General features: G+C 38.3%; 1 pseudogene; it reads right to left on the reverse strand.

The window, feature by feature from the left end:
* Positions 1–452: 452 nt before the first annotated feature.
* Positions 453–8,296, reverse strand: LOC145046705 (DNA repair protein recA homolog 2, mitochondrial-like; annotated as a pseudogene).
* Positions 8,297–23,840: the final 15,544 nt, after the last annotated feature.

Consider the following 23,840-nt stretch of genomic DNA (forward strand, 5'->3'; position numbering starts at 1 on the left):
CTGTCATAAAGGAAGACGACACACATTTGCGTGTCGCAACCTTACGACACGCCTTTAGGACAAGCAATGTATATCTTTAAAGCCCATGTCATAAATGAAGATGCAACGCATTTGTGTGTCATAAACTTCAGCAACCATTTACGATATGGATATACGATGTGCCTTTACGATACTCTTTTTCACATAATACAAAAATATACAAACACATATATACCAAAACAATCAATTTCATCCAATATATTTTAGTTAAAAATCAACAAAGACTAACACTAACTAAACAAATTTGGAAAATATATTAGTTAAAAGTTAACATACAGCAAATACATCTTACTAGTAGTTTGCCAACAATAACTAAATGACTAAAATGTTCCCGGAATAAACAATACCCTAATCCAATGAATGTTTAAAAAGTTGCAACTTATTTTGTCCTCAATCTTTCTGATGTATTTGTATCATGATTCAGATTCTTGTTCAATACGAAACAAGTGTATTTGTATAGTCTTTACCAACTTATCACAAATTATTATATTCTTAATCAAATAAGTTTCAGTTTGCATCTTACCATTGACAACTTCTCCATCTATGAAGTAACTATCTCCAACTCTGTCCTTTTCATAGCAGGTGCTAGCTTAATCTTTACCACCTCCACACATATACCAAGACGAGTAACCTGAAAATAGATAAGTTACTTTCTATTGTTATCATTATCATTATAATAAAACAATTATTATTATTTTAAACCTTTTCCTGAGTCTTGAGCAATCCTTTTCTAGCAATTCTCATCTGTACAGCTGAATAAAATGGCATTTCCACCACATGTCACCTCATTTACTTAAAGCTTGGCGTGATCTCAAATTTGATCTCACCTAAAAACAAGAGTAACAATTGGCTATGACATTATGAGATATTTAAAACTATTTTAACTGATTTTATAACTATATATAGTATACTAACCTGATTTATAAATATAATAAGAGTATCTGAACGAAATAAAAAATAAAGAATCTTGCGAAGTGCTCGTGTCATCATTCGTGATTGTGTCTCAATGATATTGTCACTTATTACACCTGTAATTTCACGTTGTGAGATGAGTAGCAACCTATAAAAATAAAGTCAATGAATTAGAAAACCAAGATGCCAATTGGAAAAAAGATTTGTAGGGGTGACTTTGATGAAGAAGAAAGGAGGGCATTCATGTCTTTTGCAAAAAAATTCCTTACATTGTCGATAACAATCACATCAACTGCTACACTCTATGTGAGAGTGTCAACAATACTAGCAAATTTTCAGCAGAATTTGGCTGTGAGATGAGAAGACTTTTGGCATTTACACCAACTGTTTCAAGCAGCAGGGGGTCCAGTGCATTCTCCATATCCAAGTAAGCACAATAACCTACCAAAAATAACTTCTAATCATCATAAAATATGAAACACCAACATTGTTTATATGTGGAATTAAAGAACATTGGAACGCACCTCCAAGCTTTTGAGCTTCCTTGATAACATTCAAAGCAAGTATTGTCTTGCCTAATCCATCTTGCCCGGAAACCTCAAAAATTCATCCCTATAATGTACCGTTTTTTAATATGAGATATTAGATTATGATTTCTAAGAATTTCAATAAATATCAACAGGGAGCACAAGCGGCTAAATTGGAAACAAAGTAAATCAATTAAATGCAGAGCTGTAGGAATTTCAAAGAGCAGATGATCAAAAGAAAAGAGGGAAGAACGAGAAACCAGAAAATCAAAATAATTCAAAAGTAAAAGAAAAGAAAGACCAAATGAAATCAAAATCAAAATACAAGAGCACCTAGAGGAGATGTCGATGGAGATCGATGTGTACCTGGATGAAATAGAGGTAGAACACACAACATCAATATGTGGATCGGTTGTCAGATTAACAACCTTAAATTTGACCTCAATGCATTTCTCTTTAAACAATTTTAAGACACAAAAAGCTCAGTAAGAGAAATTATTACATATCCTTGAGAGAAAATGAACAAAAAACACTAAACCAAAACCCTGATGATAAAATTGTCCTCGTTAAGAAGGTTTGAGGCCATAAAGGGGATTGACCCTGATGATAGACATGGATGAGCAAAAGGAGAAGTTTGTGACTTCAGCTAACCCTGGAAATAGACATGAAGAACCATTAAAATCATATTCAGTATAATTGGATATGGATAACCCCAGCCCCATAGACATACATCAGAAAATTTGGAGAAAAGAACGTACATAAATTCTTACCAGCATAATTATAAATATGAAATATAAATTAAAGAAATCTCCAATATGTTGAAGCGATAGAACATCATGACCAAATTGGAAAATGAAAACTGAAGGTGGGATTAGTTATCTAGTCCAAACTTGAAATCATGATCAACAGTTTCACATAATCGATTACAAAGCAGAAGATAGAATACCATCTTTAAAATTGTTTAAGTCAAATTCACCCCTGTAGAAAAGATGGTATAAAGAACATGAAATTGGGTCTCGTTGAGAATTTCAAGATCAGTTTAGCTGGATTTCTTCTCGATTGATCAAGAAGTGAAAATACGAACAGAGAAGAAATAGAAAGAATGTACCTTTTGGGAATGAACCAAGAAGGAGCAAGATCAGATGGGTATCGTTGACGGGCGGCGCGTGGGTCAGTGACGGTGGCGGAGAGGAGAGATGAGTCATATGGTAATCCCTAAAAATCGGACCCAAAAATATCTATATCGGGTTTACAAATATGAAATATCGACATGTGAGTAATGGAGTACTAGTGTTGGACATCATCTCCATTATCGATCGCAGACATTAAGGGAGGGGGATAACGAACCAGAAGGGTGAAGTGATGCATCGGTGACTATTGTTTTAGCAATCCGGTGGGGGACTGTGGTGGTCCGATAGGAGCGGAGGCAAGAGCGGATAACCTGGTTCTGAAAACCAGAAGGGTAATTAGGGTTTTCCAAAAAGAGAGAGAAAGAGAGAGGGGGGAGAGAGAGAGTGAGAGAGAGAGAGAGAGAAAGAAAGAAAGAAAGAAAGAGAAAGAGAGAGAGAGAGAGAGAGAGAGAGAGAGAATGCAGAGGTAGAGGAAGAGGGTTGCTTCAAAAGGATTATTAGGGTTTTTTGTTTGAGGATTTTAGAAGGAGAAAAAGGAGATGAATGAGGCGAAGAAGGATTATTAGGGTCTTTTGTTAGAGGATTTTAGAAGGAGATGAAGGTGGCTGTTTAATTTTTTGGGATTTCATTTCCCACCATAGATTATTAAAACAACGGAGAACGCGCCTTTCTAAAAAATATAAAACGACACATTTACACGACATGCTTTTATGATAGGTGCCCTCCGTGTTTTTTTTTTTGTTGGACACTAATTTTAGGGCGCGCAAAAATGTGTGTCCTATATCCTTGAAATTTTGGTGAACTAACATTCTTTTTTTGGGGACACACAAATGTGTGTCCTCTATCAGCGTGTGTCATTAATTGCGTGTCCTAAAAGATTGTTTTTCTAGTAATGATACAAACATTTTCACTAGAAAAATACAAACATTTTCACTAGACAAATACAAACATTTTCATGAAACAAATGCAAACACTTGACACTAAAATACTTATTACCTCACGAACTAAAATGTTGATACTCTCTTTCAAAATAATTTGTATTCTCAGGGAACAAGTAGACAAGTACACTGGATCACTTTTTAGAAGACAGAGCTTGTTCAAGACTCGTCTTTTATTTTTGTTATACATTTTTGGTGACATACAACTATACACAAAACACACATGTATTAACTATATACTTAATGCAATGGATATTGTTACTTGTTTTACTATTGGGCATTGTTATGATACTCTACATAACGTCCCCCGCTCCCGAACGTTTCTACCATTCCAGTTTGGGGGTGTGACACAAACGTTTCTTTGGAAATGTTTAATGTTAATATTATCTCACATTGAAATAATATTTTTGGGACCAATTCCGCAACAAAAGAAATATTCTGTTTTAAAATAAGCAAAAATAAAAAGTTTTAAAATAACCATAAATTTAAGGATGTCACACTGATAAATCTTATTTATACGTTCATAATAACAATTATGGATATAAATATAAATTACACTTAAAGTAAAATAGGTGTAACTTAACTTACAGAGTTTCCTGACAAAAGTCCGGAAAATTCATAGGCAGAACTCTGACCTGAAAGCTTATTTTTGTCGGGCTCTTAATTACTTCAGTGCCTAGCTAAAATAGCAAAAGTCAGGCTCAAGGAAGGAGGTGTCTCTAGAGATGACGGAAGAGAAATGTGTGAGAAATGAATAGGGATTTGCAGTCTATTGTACGAATTGGGAAAGTACGCTGCGTACAAACAAGAGGTGCGCCATGTATTTTTGTCGATGTTGTTCCTTTGCCTTGCTGCCACGTGTCGAAATTCAGATGGGTCGTGTCCCAGCTTCTGGAAGCTTACCCACCCCCCCCCCCCCTTCCCCACGTGAGCATGTACAAATTTTAATGTTTTTCTTAAAGTTATATATTTCTCATACGATATCCGTTTTCGACATTCTTTATATCCACACGTAGCTATCAAAAATAATTAAAACTTTAATTTAGACTTCGTCGGCTAGTTCTTAATTTATTTTTAATTTTATATTTTTAAAAGGGTTGTACTGCTAAAACCCGTAAAAAAATCATAACTCTTTCATACGAATTTCGTTCTCAACTATTTTTATATCGACAGAATCATGTTTACGAGATCTTCAACTCTCATTTACATTGTTTTCGTTAACACTCAACCAATTCATATTTTGATTTCTATGTCACACGTTGCTATGTTCAAACTTCGGAAAAACATAGTTTCCTCATACGAAGTCAGATTTAGGTGTTCTTTATATCCACGCTCTCACTTTTAAGATTACTACAGATTTTAATTAGATTAGTTAGGTTAATAAGCAACATATCTCCGATTCATATTTTAAGACACACTTTTTGTCGTCTAAGATTGAACGCAAGGCTTCGAACAATCATAACTTCTCCATATGACTCCATATGAATCATGATTTGAGCGTTTTATATACCCACAAAATCTTCATCACGACTACTACAACTCTCCGCAAAATTATTTATCCAAAGTAATCTTCTATTAAAAACATATATTTATCGCTCGTAAAGATTTATCCAAATTAATCTTCTATTAAAAACATATATTTATCGCTCGTAAAGCATACAACGAATAATCATTACATAATATTTGTATAAAAAATTTATTTTAAAACTTAACAAATAAGGATAAATAAACGTTTAGAAATTAAAGATTAATTAAGATAAATAATCTAAACAAAAGTTGTAGTAATCGTGATTACGAACCCTTATATCCTAAATCTGACTTCGTGTGAAGAAGGTATGATTTTCTAGAGTTTCGTGTTCCACCCGACGCAACAATTTGTGTCAGAAAAACTGAAATGGAGATCGGTTGCTTTTTAGCAAAACAATCTGAATGAGAGTTCATGTCCTTGGAAATACGAATTTGTCGATATAAAGAACGTCGACAACAAAGCCCGTATGAAGAAGTTATGAATTTGACAAAGTCTTCTATAATATAATATTCATAGACTCTAAATTAAAAATAGAGTGTGAATTAGCCGTTGAGGTCTAAAGGAAAATTGTAGTGCTCGTCGATACGAAGTCAGGGATTTAAAGATGTGATTTTTCAAAATTTTGGATTTTTACCTGATAATAGAGCTGGTATGCTAAAGATGTGATTTTTCGAAGATTTGGATTTTTACCGGATAATGATGACGTTGCATATCTCGAGCGTGCCTCGTGACCTAAGAACAAACGTCTCCCTCTACCTACTCAATGACATAACACCAACGAACACATGACACGTGGCAGCAGCCGAGAGAAGCCACCGAGCTAAGGTGCACCACACCCTTGTTCATGAGGCACAACACCCCCTAATTTTCTATAATAGGAGTCAAAATCAGCTCATTTCCATACATTTTAACTCCAAAAATCTGGAAAATTTCCGGTACTACGAGCATGATCCCCCCCTGAGTTTTGGATACTTTAGAAAAGCACTACGACGTCAAAGAGCCCGACGAAAAGAACTTTTTAGAGTTGAAGTTTTGCCCATGACTTTGTAAAATTTTTGCCAAAAAATTACGTAAGTTAAGTTGCACTTACTACGTTTTAAATGTAACTTATATTTATATCCATATTCGTTATTATGAACCTATAAATAAGATTTATCAGTTATTCCAGTTAAAATATTGATCAATCTACTTACGAGAGTGACGCCTAGTGTAACATCTCAAACTTTAAGGCCAAAATTTTCATTTTTAAATAAGTTATTATGATACTATAAGTAATAAAACATACATAATAACATCTCATGTTAAAACCAAAGTGTCAATAATCAAACATGTTATCATGAAATAATATCATAGTGTAATCCCAAAGATCTCATGTGTGGAAGACAAAGTATGATGCGCTGCGAACAAGCAGGCTCCTTTCCTTTGAAAACAAGTTTATGAAACCAAAACCGAAAACCGTAAGCACAAAGCTTACTGAGTTCCCCCATCATACCACACACCATACAATCATACATACCGTCGGGGAATTCTAGAGTGCCCGACCTACCTATGTCAATCCATTCTGGGGTGCTGACCTACCCATGTCAAGCCATTATGGGGTGTTGATCTACCCGTATCAGACCATTATGGGGTGCCTACCTACCCACCGGTCTATCTCACCCAGTCATGGGGACTATTTCAACCCTACCATTATGACATAATAACATATCATAATCATGTTGTTAGACATATTTGGGGTGTCCGACCTACCCTTCGGTCCTAACGACCAAATTGGGGGACTATTCCCCTTCTACCACCACTATCACATATATCATATTATACTGGCATATAGAACACAACAGCTAGTAGCAAACTAGAAAATTATCACAAAGACAATCATCTCGACTATGATCAACTACTACTGGGTTAAACTTGGTGCCTTAGACCCACTTCTACTGGAAGGTAACTCACCTCACACTGCTGAAGTCCCGCAGTCCTAACCCCAACTGCTAGATGATAGGTTCTCGAACTCTCAACATCAAAATAACACCCAATTAATAATTTGTTTCCAATACATAACCATAAATCCGTGCTTGGGGTAAAAGACTGCTTTACCCTAATCTTAGCTTGATCCAAGCCCAAAGCCCAATCCAAAGGCCTAATAGTCAACTATAAGTCAAAGCCCAATATATGGCCTAATTTTCCAAATTGGGCCCAAACCTTTACATGGCTTCACTCTAAGGCCCAACCATTTATTTTAGTCCAACAATTGACATTCTAATGTCCCAATATGATATAATAATTAAGGCCCAAACTATGGCCCATCTATGGTGTAAGTTTCCAAATTGGGCCCAAGCCCTCATATGGGACTTACCCTAAGCCCATCAACATATTCCAGTCCATATGATTCTTCTTGGATGGCCCCCCAATAACCCAATCATTAAGGCCCAACAATAAACCCAAGTGAATTTAGGGTTTCACAAAAAATGACAATTAGGGTTAAGTGTTTCTCACTTAACTCGTTAAGGACTTAATCCATTTGGTCTATTACTCTTCTAAATAAATCATATGGTGTGACTGGGCTTAATACACAATTCCATTCCAATGGCCCAAACATGGGTCGCGATAAGTCCAAGCCCATAAATCCAATTGTAGGTTTTTCTAAACCCTAATTAGGGTTTTCAATCCCATCTTAGCCCAATAGGCCCAACAGCTTGGTCTTTTGATCAATTAGGGTTCATTAAGCCCATTAGTCATATGTTTGGGATTTTTGGTTAATTAGGGATTTTTTGGGCCCATTAGGGTTTCATTGGGCCTATTAGGGTTTTAGTCCCTTTGTCCAAAAGTCCCAAACGATTCACAATACAAACGAGGCTCACCACCACCCAACAGGGTGGCCGGTGGTGGCAGGAGGCGGCAGCCACCACTCTATAGTGGTGGTTTTCAATTTTCTTTTCATTATTCCTTTTTTACAATTTACAATACATCTATCAATCAACACACACACACACACACAACTAAGCTAAACCTACACACACATAACCACCTTGTGGTGGCTGGCGATGGCGAGTGGTGGTTTTCACGGTGGTGGTAGCAGCGGATCTTTGACTTTCTGACCATACACTGTGGAAACAACTTCACAAACACAACCATTGGAAGATTTATTCACATAGCCACCACCTCACGGTGGCTTGTGGTGGTAGGAACTGTTTCAAAGTAATAACCACCATGGTTGGCTGCCATGGTAGGTTTTTCTCTCGATCTCTGGCTAAGCTATCCCTCACACACCCCAAACATAATCACAGCCCACCTGATGGCGTGCAATGGTGAAGGCAGCAAAATTTTTTGGCGATGACAGCCACGACAGTCAGGAGATATGGTGGCGACGTGAGATGGCGGTTGTTGGAGTGGTTGGAGCAGCAACCTGAGTAACTGAACCGAGCCAAACAGTAGCGATGGTTGTGACTGAGAAGAAACCACTGTGAAAGGAGTCAATGCCAGCAGCAAGAAAGAGAGAAGAAGGTGGCGATCGTAACTTCCCGGTGAACAGCAACGACGGTCCATAGGAGCAATTTCTGATGTAGAAGGGTTGGACTCTGGCGACTTGGCTTCAGTGGTGGCGAGGAGGAAGGCAGGCGGCGGCTAGAGATTTCTCATGTCGGCTTAAAAGGTTTCCTTAGGTTTACGGCTTAGTGGCTGGTGGTGTTAGGGTTATATACATTGGTGCTACTAAACATCACGCCATAACGACATTAACAGTCCCTCCTCATGACATTTTCTGTCAAAATCAGGCCAATATTTACCATTTAAACCCTCGGCATCAAAATCCATTACAATTTAGGTACCATATTTTCCGAACAACCCTCTACTTTGAGAATCTTTGCAAAACTAATCCAGGGTTTATCTTTTTAACCCTTAATTCTCAATTATGACATATTTAGCCCTTTCATTCTCTTTTCCTTTCAAATTAAATAAATATGTACCTAAATATCCCCTCTTCTACACAATATTTTCAATATAAGCTCAAGAACTACAAAACGAACCCAATTGATTACCCTTTAGCCATATATTCAAATATTATTCCCACTATGAATCCCGAAGGCACTCTTTAGACCTCCAAAACCAATTATAATGCCAGTTACACACTTTTCAACTAATCATAAATCAGAATAAAATAACACTTAAAACATATTTTCTAATTGTAGGGTTTCTCTTAGAGATGGGATGTTACAACTCTCCCCCACTTAAATTAGATTTCATCCTCGAAGTCATTTCTTACCATTCCTTAGACGCCAGACCACTCTAGTAACATGGCCACGATCATGGGAGCACCCTAGCCTTCCATGGCAATCTAAATCATCCGTCACAGGGTTCATGACATTTTCTTTCAAAATAAGGCCAATATTTACCATTTAAATCCTCGACATCAAAATCCATTACAACTTAGGTACCATATTTTCCGAATAGCCCTCCACTTTGAGAATCTTTGCAAAACTAATCCAGGGTTTATCTTTTTAACCCTTAATTCTCAATTATGACATATTCAACCCTTTCATACTCTTTTCTTTTCAAATTAGATAAATATTTACCTAAATAGCTCCTCTTCTACACAATATTTTCAATATAAGTTCAAGAACTACAAAACAAACTCATTTGATTACCCTTTAGCCATATATTCAAATATTATTCCCACTATGAATCCCGAAGGCACTCTTTAGATCTCCAAAACCAATTATAATGCCAGTTACACACTTTTCAACTAATCATAAATCAGAATAAAATAACACTTAAAACATATTTTCTAACTGTATGGTTTATCTTAGAGATGGGATGTTACAACTCTCCCCCACTTAAACTAGATTTCATCCTCGAAGTCATTTATTACCATTCCTTAGACGCCAGACCACTCTAGTAACATGGCCACGATCATGCGAGCACCCTAACCTTCCCATGGCAATCTAAATCATCCGTCACAGGGTGCTAGTGAATGCTACGACCACATCCACAGACTTACAACACTCTAACACTATCTGGCTACTTGTGAATGTTACGGCTACACCCGCAGACTTACAACACTCTAACACTATCTGGCTGTTAGTGAATGCTACGGCTACACCCGCAGACTTCCAACACTCTAACACTATCTGGCTGCTAGTGAATGCTACGAATACACCTGCAAACTTACAACATTCTCCATACCGGTCGAACACGAACTCAACCTAACACACCACTGAACTTGAGTCCTAACCGGAACTCTAACCTAGTTCCCGAAACCTGCTATCACGTGACCCTACTACATTAGTATCGCACCCATACCCTTGATCGAAGGGTCACATTAAACCACAAAATCATACTCACCCTCTGGTACGGTGAGAATTGGTTCCGAACATAACCGATGTCTGAGAGTCTCAAAGGCTTCCACTGCTCAGGCCCCCAGCTAAAGACCACAACTTTCCTTGTCAATCAGGTCAAGGGAACGACTATCTTGGAGAAGTCCTGAATGAAGCTCCGATAATCTCTTGCCAGTCCCAGGATGCTCCAAATCTTAGATGGGGACCTCGAAACCTCCCACCTCATCACGGCCTCCACTTTGGCCGGGTCGAACGATATCCCGTTCTGGTGGACAAGGTGCCCAAGAAACTGCACCTCGTGTAACCAAAACACACACTTGGAGAACTTGGCATACAAGCTCTACCTCCTTAGAGTATGCAACACCTCTTGCAAGTCCTCCTCATGCTAATCCTGCGTCTTGGAATAAACCAATAGGTCATCAATGAAAACTATCACAAACCGATCCAACATTGGTCTGCACACGCGGTTCATGAGATCCATGAATGCGGCACGAGCATTAGTGAGCCCGAAAGGCATCACCACGAACTTATAGTGACCATAACGTGCCCGAAAAGCAGTCTTCTGCACATCCTCCAGTCGGACCCTCATCTGATGATAACTTGATTACATATTAATCTTGGAGAACCAAGATGCTCCCTGAAGCTGGTCAAAGAGATCATCATTCCTCAGGAGTGGGTAACAGTTCTTCACCGTTACCTTATTCAGCTCCTGGTAATCTATACACATCCGATGGGACCCGCCCTTCTTCTTCACAAATAGAATCGGGGCTCCCCAGGGTGAACTACTCGGTCTGATGAATCCCTTGTCTAACAGCTCCTAAAGTTGTGTATACAACTCTTTCATCTCAGGAGGAGCCAATCGATATGGTGCCTTGGCTATTAGAATCGCACCAGGGACTAGGTCGATCCTGAACTCTACCTGCCTCTCTGGAGGTATCCCAGGCAGCTCCTCTAGGAATACATCCGTGTACTCTCGTACCATCGGTACATTACTCACCGTCGCCTTACCCACCTCTCGGGTATCTAAGATGTAGGCGTTATACCATGCGCACCCCTACTGGAGATAACGCCTAACTCTTGTTGCTAAACATAAAACTGGTCCGCAATGTAGCCTCTCGCCCTGCATCACTTGCTCTCCCCCACTTGGGGTCCTAACCCGTACCAACTGTTACGTGTAATGGATCACTGACCCATTGGGGCACAACCAACCCATGCCTATAATAACCATGTTCCCACTTTCATTCTTGCAGTATCACTGAAATCTAACTGAGCACAACCCATGTAAAAATGCAATTCTCTTGAACATTCAAAGACCGAACACCCATGCATCGAATACCTGTGACTAACACTACCATTTTCAAGCTACCAATCATCCCCTAGCAACGGTAGTGCCTTGAATTCCAAAGTTCATCCATAGATAATTGCTGACCATACCTGGACCATGATAGAACCACTGAACTCTGACTTCACTAGAGAACTATCACTCTAACCATGATCGAGTATCTTCTAAATAATACTCCTACATAGATTCGGACAAAGATCCAGGATGATAACGGTACGCACGAAACCCGCTCCGCAAGATGCATCCCTCTGTGGGTTCATTAAGGACTTTTCGGCATGCAGGATGGTATATATGATCCTTGATAACCTAAACACTAGCAGAAAACCGACCTGAGATCTGACTTATCTAAACTCACTCATAATTCCAAAGTGATATGTATTCCCACATCCATCTAATAGTAGTATAAGATGACATACCCGCAACATCTGGAGGAATCCTGATCGCCTTCTACTGACATGACCAACCCTGCTACCCCGTAGCAGCCTATACCCTTGGAGCGACAAACTCCTTTGTGCACTTTTCTATACGTGCTGCACTGACTCCGGCTCTACTGGCCTTTCAACCGATGATTAGAAGTTATGGGTCTCTTCCTGTGACCCTCTACTATACGCACCTGGCACAACCCTCTCTTTCCAGGGTGCTCAAAATCGATCTCGCATCCTCGGACCTAAAAGTCATATCCTCTAGGGTCTAACACCCTGTTATGGTCACTAGCTCACTTGCCAATGACTAAGCTACAACAACTGGAACATCCTCTGTCCCCAAACCGAGTCACAAACTCCTCCCTGAAGCTTCTCAGACTCTCCAATACTCTCACTGATTCGAGTATGGTTCCTGTGCTTTCAGTAGTACGGGCCTAATAGTACCTTCCACACCTATCCATACTTTCCTCAGCAATCCTCCTAAATCCTCCAAGTCACTTCCTCAAACTGATGCACCCAAGTCTCACTAAACCTCACTACTAACCCACTGAAGAATATCCTATGTTTTCCTAGGTTCCCTAACTCACCCAGTCCTCAGCTGCTGAAAGATTCCTAGTAAGGTCAACTAGCTACCTCGTGAATATACCTAGCTCGCATTACTAAGAGTCATACAAAGCACAAAGCAAGAAACATTCAGAAAATGGAAAATCTAACTATCATATTCCAATCAAACCATTCTATCCTCTACTCAGGAAACTATACATGCAATTCAAAGGCTCATACAATCAGGCATAACCTAAACAGGCTATCCTATCACTGACTGGTCATTGCTAGCATGCAAGTCTACAAACACATACAATAGACATATAAGGAATCCTCCTAGAACCTCATCCCTAATCTAGCATGCAGTTATCATAATCATATCATAACATGTATGGGTATCTTGGGGAAAACTTACTTGAGCTCGGTTGATTGCACGCATCACACATCTTGTTTTCTTTTTCAAAGTTCCTTTTTCTCTTTTAAAATTCTTTTAGAAAATGATTTTCCATTTTAAAATTTTCATACCAATTCCTTAGTTTCAGTTTAGACACACCCAAGAGTGTGCCCGAATCCCTCAAACCAACGCTCTAATACCAACTTGTAACATCCTAAAATTTAAGGCCAAAAATTTCATTTTTAAATAGCTTATTATGAAACCATAAGTAATAAAACATCCATAATAAAATCCCATGTCAAAACCGAAGTATCAATAGTCAAACATCTTATCATGAAATAATATCAGAGTGTAATCCCAAAGATCTCATGTGAGGAAGACATAGTGTGATGCGTTGCGATCAAGCCAGCTCCTTTCCTTTGAAAACAAGTACCTGAAACCAAAACTAAAAACAGTAAGCACAAAGCTTAGTGAGTTCCCCCATCATACCACACACCATACAATCATATATATTGTTCGGCAATTCTGTGGTGCCGACCTATCCATGTCAAGTCATTCTGGGGTGCTGACCTACCCATGTCAAGCCATTCTAGGGTGTTGATCTACCCGTGTCAGACCATTATGGGGTGCCTACTTACCCACCGGTCTATCTCACCCAGTCATGGGGACTATTTCAACCCTACCATTATTACATAATAACATATCATAATCATGTTGTTAGACATATTTGGGGTGTCTGACCTACCCTTCGGTCCTAACGACCAAATTGGGGGACTATTCCCCTTCTACCACCACTATCACATATATCATATTATACTGGCATATAGAACACAACAGCGAGTAGCAAACTAGAAAATTATCACAAAGACAATCATCTCGACTATGATCAACTACTAGTGGGTCGAACTTGGTGCCTTAGACCCACTTCTACTGGAAGGTAACTCACCTCACACTACTGAAGTCCCGCAGTCCTAACCCCAGTTGCTGGATGATAGGTTCTCGAACTGTCAACATCAAAATAACACCCAATTAATAATTTGTTTCCAATACATAACCATAAATCCGTGCTTGGGGTAAAAGACTGCTTTACCCTAATCGTAGGTTGATCCAAGCCCAAAGCCCAATCCAAAGGCCTAACAGTCAACTATGAGTCAAAGCCCAATATATGGCCTAATTTTCCAAATTGGGCCCAAACCTTTACATGGTTTCACTCTAAGGCCCAACCATTTATTCTAGTCCAACAATTGACATTCTAATTTACCAATATCATATAATCATTAAGGCCCAAACTATGGCCCATCTATGGCGTAAGTTTCCAAATTGGGCCCAAGCCCTCATATGGGACTTACCCTAAGCCCATCAACATATTCCAGTCCATATGATTCTTCTTGGATGGCCCCCCAATAACCCAATCATTAAGGCCCAACAATAAACCCAAGTGAATTTAGGGTTTCACAAAAAATGACAATTAGGGTTAAGTGTTTCTCACTTAACTCGTTAAGGACTTAATCCATTAGGTCCATCACTCTTCTAAATAAATCATATGGTGTGACTGGGCTTAATACGCAATTCCATTCCAATGGCCCAAACATGGGTCGCAATAAGTCCAAGCCCATAAATCCGATTGTAGGTTTTTCTAAACCCTAATTAGGGTTTTCAATCCCATCTTAGCCCAATAGGCCCAACAGCTTGGTCTTATGATTAATTAGGGTTCATTAAGCCCATTAGTCACATGTTTGGGCTTTTAGGTCAATTAGGGATTTATTGGGCCCATTAGGGTTTCATTGGGCCTATTAGGGTTTTAGTCCCATTTCTAAACATCCCAAATGAGTCGCAATACAAACGAGGCACATTGCCACCCAATACGGCGGACCTGGGGTGACAGCCACCACCCTACGGTGGTGGTTTTCAGTTTTCTTTTCATTGTTCCTTTTTTTACAATTTACAATACAGCTATCAATAAACACACACACAAACAACTACAGTAAACATACACCCACATAACCACCTTGTGGTGGCCACGATGTCGAGTGGCAGCAGCCACCACCTCACGGTGTTGGTGGCGGTAGATCTTTGGTTTTCTGACCATACATTGTGCAAACAACTTCACAAACATACCCATCGGAAGATTTATTCACATAGCCACCACCTCACGGTGGCTTGTGGTCGCGAGAACTGTTTCAGGGCAATAATCACCATGGTCAACTGCCATGGTAGGTTTTTCTCTTGATATCCGGCTAAGTTATCCCTCACACACCACGAACATAATCATAGCCCACCTGGTGGCGTGCAATGGTGAAGGCAACAAAGGTTTTTGGCGATGACAGCCATGACAGTAGGGAGATATGGTGGCGGTCATGACTGAGAATAAACCACTGTGAAACGAGGCAACGCCGATAGCAAGAAAGAGAGAAGAAGGTGGCGATCGTAACTGCCCGGCGAACAGAAACGGCGGTCCATAGTAGTAATTTTCGACATAGAAGGGTTGGACTTCGGCGACTTGGCTTCAGTGGTGGTGAGGAGGAAGGCAAGCAGCGGCTGGAGATTTCTCATGTCGGCTTAAAAGGTTTCCTTAGGTTTAAGGTCTAGTAGCATGTGGTGTTAGTGTTATATACCTTGGTGCTACTGTACATCACGCCATAACGACATTAACAGTCCCTCCTCATGACATTTTTTTTCAAAATAAGGCCAGTATTTACCATTTAAACCCTCAACATCAAAATCCATTAAAATTTAGGTACCATATTTTCCTAACAGCCCTCCACTTTGAGAATCCTTGCAAAACTAATCCAGGGTTTACCTTTTTAACCCCCAATTCTCAATTATGACATTCAGCCCTTCGCTTCTCTTTTCCTTTCAAATTAAATCCATATTTACCGAAATAGCCCCTCTTCTACAAAATATTTTCAATATAAGTCCACAAACTACAAAACGAACCCAATTGATTACCCTTTAGCCATATATTCAAATATTCTTCCCACGATGAATCCCGAAGGCACTATTTAGACCTCCAAAACCAATTATAATGCTAGTTTCACACTTTTCCACTAATCATAAATCTGAATAAAATAACACTTAAAACACATTTTCTGATTTTAGGGTTTCTCTTGGAGACGGGGTGTTACACCTAGGCTAGATCTGGTGATGTGTTTAAAGTGGAATTTCCAAACAAATCCTACATTATTGATATAATCTTACGTGGTTATTCCTTATTTGATTGATCTTGGTATTTTTTTTGTGATTATTAAGGAATCTGAAATACTGTTATTATAATTTTGAAAATACAAAATCATGATTAAAACATAGTAATAATTGTTTATATGTCATTTAAAAGGGAAAGAAAAAGTGTTTGACGGAGAACTTTCCCGCAAATCATCCATCTTTAACATTTGAGTGTGTAGTTACTCTTATCTTATGGATCGATACAAAGTATTTAAACACTTAAATGTTATATGTGTTATTTATTTGTATAAATATGTTAAATAAAGTATCATGACAGGATATTGCTTGCTTAATTGAATTTTTAAAATAAACTATTTATTTTATTATGATAGTTAAACTATGGTGGATAGTGAAAGGTTGTGAATAATAAAATAATGGTGTGAGGCCGTGGCTATTATGGTACGATTGTATTATTATGATTAGTCATCTACCGGAGTATAGATGATGACCACTAACTATTATAAACAATCTTGTGGAACACTGGCAGATTTGGAATCTGTAGGTGTTAAAAATGTTTTAAGGCCTGTAATGACTTTTTTATTCTTATGTTTTTATATCATTTATGACATCCAAGGTTTTAATATTAATGAAAAATATTTCTCTAAAAATGTTTCGATATTGATTTTATCTTATAATAAAATTGTTTTAGGACAATTCTGCACGAATATATTATTTAAAAGAATACTTTGTTTTAAATAAGAAAAAAGAAAATGTTTTATTCTGCTGCAAAAATTCAGGATGTCACTATTACCATTTGAGATTGATATTAAAAATAATTTAGAGTTGCCTCACAATATTTTCTTCACTTGAAATCTTCATGAATGTAACACCCAAGTCCCAATTATGCTTTTCCGATACTTTGATTGGTGTTTTTAAAAGTCCGAGGAAATGTGGAAATGAAGATCAAAGCTTAAAGAATCTAATTGCAAATTTCTGGAAATGTGGAAATGTGGTTTGAACGACTTAATTAGGTTTTTGGGACTATTTAAAGGACATTAACCCCTAGGTTCTTGTCATTCTCAGCCTCCGTTAACCTTAAACAATTCTGGAGAAACCCTAGCCTCCATCTGAGGGTATTGAGAGTGTCCTCTCTCTCTCTCTCTCTCTCTCTCTCTCTCTCTCTCTCTCTTCTCATCTATACTGGTGTGTTTTGGTGGTTTTAGAGTGAAGTGTTCTTGGAAGATTGGTCATTAAGCTTTTTCAATTGAAGATAATAGCCCTCATTCATCTCGTGGACCTTTATAAGTCATCAAGATCCAAGATTTATTGCTTTTTATCTTTAGATCTAAGAATATTTTGAGTTCTGGTCCATTTTTATGTAGTTTTGGGTCCCTTGTGGCTTGGTCTATGGAGTTCGGAAAACCCCATGCACTTAGAATCATGTTTTACTTCATATATGACCTTTGGATGAGCTTTGAGAACATGCTTGTGTTCTCTTTGCTCCATACATGAAGAAATATACATTATTGGACTTTTTGGAAACTAGGGTTTTAGATCTTGCTTGTTTAGAGCATCTTAATGTATATTCTAACTTTATCCATTAATACATTATTGAGAATGAGATTTTAAAATTAGAACTGTGACTTAATGTATTGAGTTGAAATTACATTTGGAAATACGCGTAGATGCGATACGCCTTTTGGTAGGCATCGAGGCGTTTTAGAGTTATCTAGGGAATGTCTTACTTTTTAATTGGAACATAATTGTTTTGTCATATAGTGATTGTAGGGCGGCCAGAGGAGAGTGCAGGGTGTTTTTTTCCTTGAAAGTTGACTTTTTGAATATTTTTCTAAGTTTGACCTTAGGTCAAACTTTAGGGTTTTAAGTCATAGACTGAGTTTTGACCTTTATTTAATGTCTATGTGATTCATGGAATCGGCCTTTACATTTTGTAATGCTCGTTTTCCCGATTTGACCATTTGAATACATAAGGATTTCAAATATAAGTTTTTGATGGAAAAACCTTATACCATAGCATGGTAAGGTATTCACCACGACATGGTCGCGTCACTTAGTTTAGATCGCACCTGATTGGGCACCACAACATTGTAAGACCTTCACTATGGCGTGGTGACCCTTACAGCCCAAGCCCATGAAGATTAGGGTTTGTTCATTATTTAAAGGCATAAAATCAAGAGTTAGGTCATTCTCTTCAACCTCCACCCTCCTTATTCAAAACCCTTGTCTATCTTTAGGTGTTGTGTGAGAATCTTATCATTTTGATGAATTTTCGAGGAAGCATCAAGGTGTGGTGATGCAAACAAGCTATATCCAGTTATTGTATTATTTTCTCTTTGGTTTTGGAACTATGTAAGTATCCAAGAATCTATTTTCATATTTCCTTTCTTTTGGATCTAGAAGATTACCAAGTGTCACACCCCCGAACCGTCAGAAAAACAACGGCGGAAACGTCCGGGGCCGGTGACGTCATATGTAGTATCACAACAATCGTATCATAGCAATCAAAGTAAACACAGCCATTAAGTTACAATGTGACAACCCGAAATTTCCACTTGTACGAACATTATCTATTCAATAGAAGCTAGTCCAGTTTCTGTAAATTTCAGACTTGTCCGAACAAGTTTGTGTACATTAGGGTTTACGTTTCTGGACGTATCAGGAGAGTGGATGCTCCTGTAATTGTGAAACTTGAACATTTTAAGTTTCATAATGTTATAGTCCGACTTCTGGAATAAAAATATTTTCTGTCAAAATATTCCAGGACTATAAATAGATTTCTGAATTTAATTAATTCATTATTTACAATTCCAACTAGAGAAAAGCCAATTCTCTCTGACGGATCTTCAGGTTTTCATCCCGGATTGTGAGTCTACTTTCCTAAACGTGTTGTATTACTTGTTATATGCTTTATAACATCAATTACATGTCCACAATACAAGATCCGTGAGTTTACCGCCCAAGAACGTTCTAGGGGAGTAAACTCCAAAATGGAACTTTAAGGCTTCCTAGTCCCATTCCCTCGATAGACAACGTGTAAAGGACCTTGTGTATGATCTTTAGAGACTAGAAAGCATCCAAAATCAACAAGTTAGAGGAGTTTACGGCCAAGGAACTTCTTGGGCCGTAAACCCCTTTTTAAGGGACATAAATGCCCTAAATTGCCTCCTTGAGCCTAAGGACCTTAACCACTAATGCTTGTGCTTATTTTGGACTTCAAAACACTTCAAAATGATAGAATTATAGGAGTTTACGGCCAAGGAAAGATCTTGGGCCGTAAACCCCTTTTCCAAGGGTTAAAAGCACTACAAACACCCCTAAGGCCTTAAGACAATTTACCTTGAACACATGGGACTTGAATGGGGATCAAAGGACTTCATAATCACTCCTTAAAAGGAGTTTACGGCCAAGGAACATATCTTGGGCCGTAAACTCCAAGTGATGACCTAAATGTGTGCATCTTGTCCCTATTAGCCTTAGATAAAATCATGGAAGCCATCCTTGATGTACAAGTGCCTCAAATGAATTAAAATCCATCACCCATAGGAGTTTACGGCCATAAACTCTAGGGTATATGGACTATAGGCCGTAAACTCCCCTATGGAGCATTCAAGGGCCTTAAACTACTTCATGTATTATTCCAACAAAGTTAGAAGTGTTCTTGGATCAAGATAACACTTTAAAACACCCAAAACCACCATGTGAGGAGTTCACGGCCATAAACCCATGAGTTTACGGCCGTAAACTCCAAAGGGTGGGGTTTTTTGGGTGGTGAACTCTTATGCAAGGCCATTTGATGTTTCAAACCCTTTTGCCTTGTCCCGTATCAACTTAGATGCAACCATTAGGACCTATAACACTTATACAAAGTGTATACATGTTCCTAATTGTGTTAACTTACTTTGTTAAGTTATTATGTGGCTAATTAGTTATATATATGCTTATTATATGATAACTAGGCTCGAACGTGTGAACAAGTCTCCGTTTGACACTTAGCATGGTACCCGATACATCAATTCAATCTACTCACCACAAGTGAGTTTATACCCCTTTAATCAACCTTTGAAATACTTTTAAATGTTTTAAATACTTTATGGGGGGGATACAAGTCAAATACTTATAGTTATTACATCAATCACATGTGATTGCATTAATCACATGTGATTAATAACTAGAAAACCAATGATTTTATCACTGTTCAACTGTTTATCAAACTGTTTCACTTCAAATGTTTTACAAACTCCTTTTACTTATCAAATGCTTTTATTAAACTTTGTTTTATTTCTTATAAATTGCATGCCCATATATGTATATATATATATATATATATATATATATATATATATATATATATATATAAGTAATGTTTAAAGGGCTTAGGAAGGCCATCCGCCATATTTCCTTTTCGCGCACTGAGATGTGGTCTGGTGGGATTTCGGGTGACCATCCGAAGGTCGTTTCAATATTAGTTATATATCATATATACATGTATAGACATAAAAGTACTTCCATATTCATATTTATCAGTACATCAATAGTTAGTTACCATCGGGGTAACACAATACATATACATATACTAGAAACAATACATATACAATGATGCTAGAAACAATACATATACATATACTAGAAACAATACATATACAATGATGCTAGAAACAATACATATACATATACTAGAAACAATACATATACAATGATGCTAGAAACAATACATATACATATACTAGAAACAATACATATACAATGATGCTAGAAACAATACATATACAACTATACTAGAACGAGAAACAGTACATATACATGAATACTTTATTATTGTGATTTAAATCGGAGCATGACTTAACTGTCATGGCTCGAGTTGTAGCCAGAATTCTCTTGAAGGGAGAGCGTGAGTTTGCGTATAGATCTATACTGGATTGATAATCCTACACCTTGCTGCTAGCTACAGCCGGACCTGCAGGTCAGCGGGTGCCAAACGTCATTCCGTTATTACCACCATTCATTTGTCGTTGTTACTAGTCGATAGTATGGTGCAATTTATCACGTAATGCCTTAATATAAATCCAGTTTAAGGTAGTTAGTACAACAATAGTTCTTATAATACAAGGCTACAGTACTACAATAATTTACCCATTACATATTTTTAGTGATAACCTCACTTAAACGTTTATGTACAAACTATATTTTGTTAAATGATAGTTACATTTGGGAAATTACACACTTTCACATCAAACGAGCATACAAAATAGTTAAGCCTTGGTAGAAGGCTACTTTAATAGAAAATATAGGTTTTTCTGTGAGATTCAAACTTTTACAAACAATTGCAAATCTTTACATACATTTTACAAACTTATACTTTATACATGTTCAAACATTTTTGGATGACAAATACCGACACTAAAATACTTATGAACTCACCAGCTTAATGCTGATAAACTCTTTCAAAATAACTTGTATTCTCAGGTCATCAGTAGACAGGTACCGAGGCCAGCTTTTGAGAAGATGGAGTGCATTCAAGATTCATCTTATTATTTTGATATACGTTATTTTTGGTGTCTATACTGTACAGAACACACTTGTATTAAAATTATATATTTAATGCAATGGATGATGTTGTTTCCTTATTTACATTTACTGTATTGTGATACTTACATGACGTCCTCCGCCCCAGAACGTTTCCGCCGTTCTTGGTTTTGGGGTGTGACAAATTGGTATCAGAGCATTGTTTATAGTGAATCAAGTGTTTAACCCATAAAAGATATACTAAACTATAAACCCATTTGGGATTAAAACACTCTGACTAAGAGTCTATACTTAAAATACTAAAATATTTAATTAAGTATACTAGTCTACATTCATACTAAAACCAGTGTCACAACGACAAGAACAAAAGTATTACGATTGTTAAATATCACAGGTAAGCTCGGGGATATATGGTCAGTCCTGGGAATGGCGTAGCCTGATCAACTATGCTGGTCCGAGGAGTGATTAGCATATGCCCTAGAATGGTTGTGATGTGTTAACAAGTCTAAAAACTTACCAACAATACCACAAGAAGATTCAATAGAACCTAAACTTAAAATACTATAGGTGTATTTTGTACTACCAACTACTTGTATACTATATCTTTATACCTCTCTTCTCGCGTAGATCTAAATGGTTGGATTCCATCACGGCGACCCGTACTTTCCAAATGGAGGCAACGCAGGATGGCTCGAAGTAGAGTCTGACGATGAACACCCAATCCCGTTGGATGATCATCAAGCTGAAGGCTTCTCAGATGGATCAGACTCTAAGCCTGAAGTCAACAACCTACCTCCAGTAGGTCAAGCCCCGAACAACAACCCTCGACCAGCTTTTCTAGGTCCCACTCCCTTGTGGGTAGATAACTTGAATCGCTGGAGTGACGAACAGGGTCAACCCTTACCATACTTTGGGGACCGAACCTTTTACAACGTCAGCGATGGTGGCTCTGCTAACCGAGCTCTACCTGTCATTATCCGTAGAATAGCTCGTAATGTCGAGCAAGGTCGAGCAGCCATTGACCGGGTCGTGGAGATTGATGCCAACTCTGGTGTCAACACAGTCCGCATTCGCCGTCTCGAAGAAGATATGGAACGGACCCAGAGAACCAGTGAAACCCTACAGCAACGTCTGGTTGCCTCTCAAGCAGAAGTCATGGAACTTCGAGCTCGTCAAAGGGCTCATGAACGACACCTTCACGAGGTGGTACGTCAAATGAGAGACCTCAGGGTTCTCCCGAGGAATACTCATTGCCGTTAGATGATGTCTAGTACATCATTATCTTTTGGGTTAAGGATTAGCCTTTTAACATCTGTGCTCTAAGTAGCACTTATCTGTAAAATATTCCTAACTTTCAGTACTCTAATTAGGAATCTAAGAACTGTCAAACTTTCTGTATGGTATGATGTAAGACCTACTGTCAGGTCAATTTTCATTGAACTCGTTACATCAGTAATACCAGTATTTTTGACAACTACCTACTCTGTGGGATGAATCTTTACATTTGGGTTTTCCTACACATCCTTCTGGTTATGAACACAAACACTCATTCAATTGTTGGGCTATGGTTAGTTAGTCCATGTGTCATTCGCACATTACTTACAAATTGATTCTTACCACTTTTCTCATCTTTATAAACTTATAGTTGAAAGATGCCTCCTCGCAAATCTACCCGGAATAACCCTACACCTCCACCACCCCCGGTCATTGATACAGCAGCCCTAAATGCTGTCGTAGCTGCAGCAGTGGCAACTGCCATGGCACAGTATCACTCTACTGATGCCAGCAGAGGTGGAACCCCGGTTAACTCCATTCCGGTTGAAACTCCTGTGCGCTCGAGAGAGTGTTCTCACAAGGATTTCACCAACTGTAAGCCGAAACCCTTCCATGGGACCGGCGGAGTCATTGCTCTCTCGCAATGGTTCAAGAAGACTGAATTAGTCTTCGAGATTTGTTCTTGCCCTGCTGCGAGCAAAGTCAAATATGCCGCATGCACCTTCGAAGGGAAGGCACTGACGTGGTGGAACAG

Source organism: Lactuca saligna, chromosome 5, assembly GCF_052625555.1.
Source record: "Lactuca saligna cultivar CGN05327 chromosome 5, ASM5262555v1, whole genome shotgun sequence".
Lineage (NCBI taxonomy): Eukaryota > Viridiplantae > Streptophyta > Magnoliopsida > Asterales > Asteraceae > Lactuca > Lactuca saligna.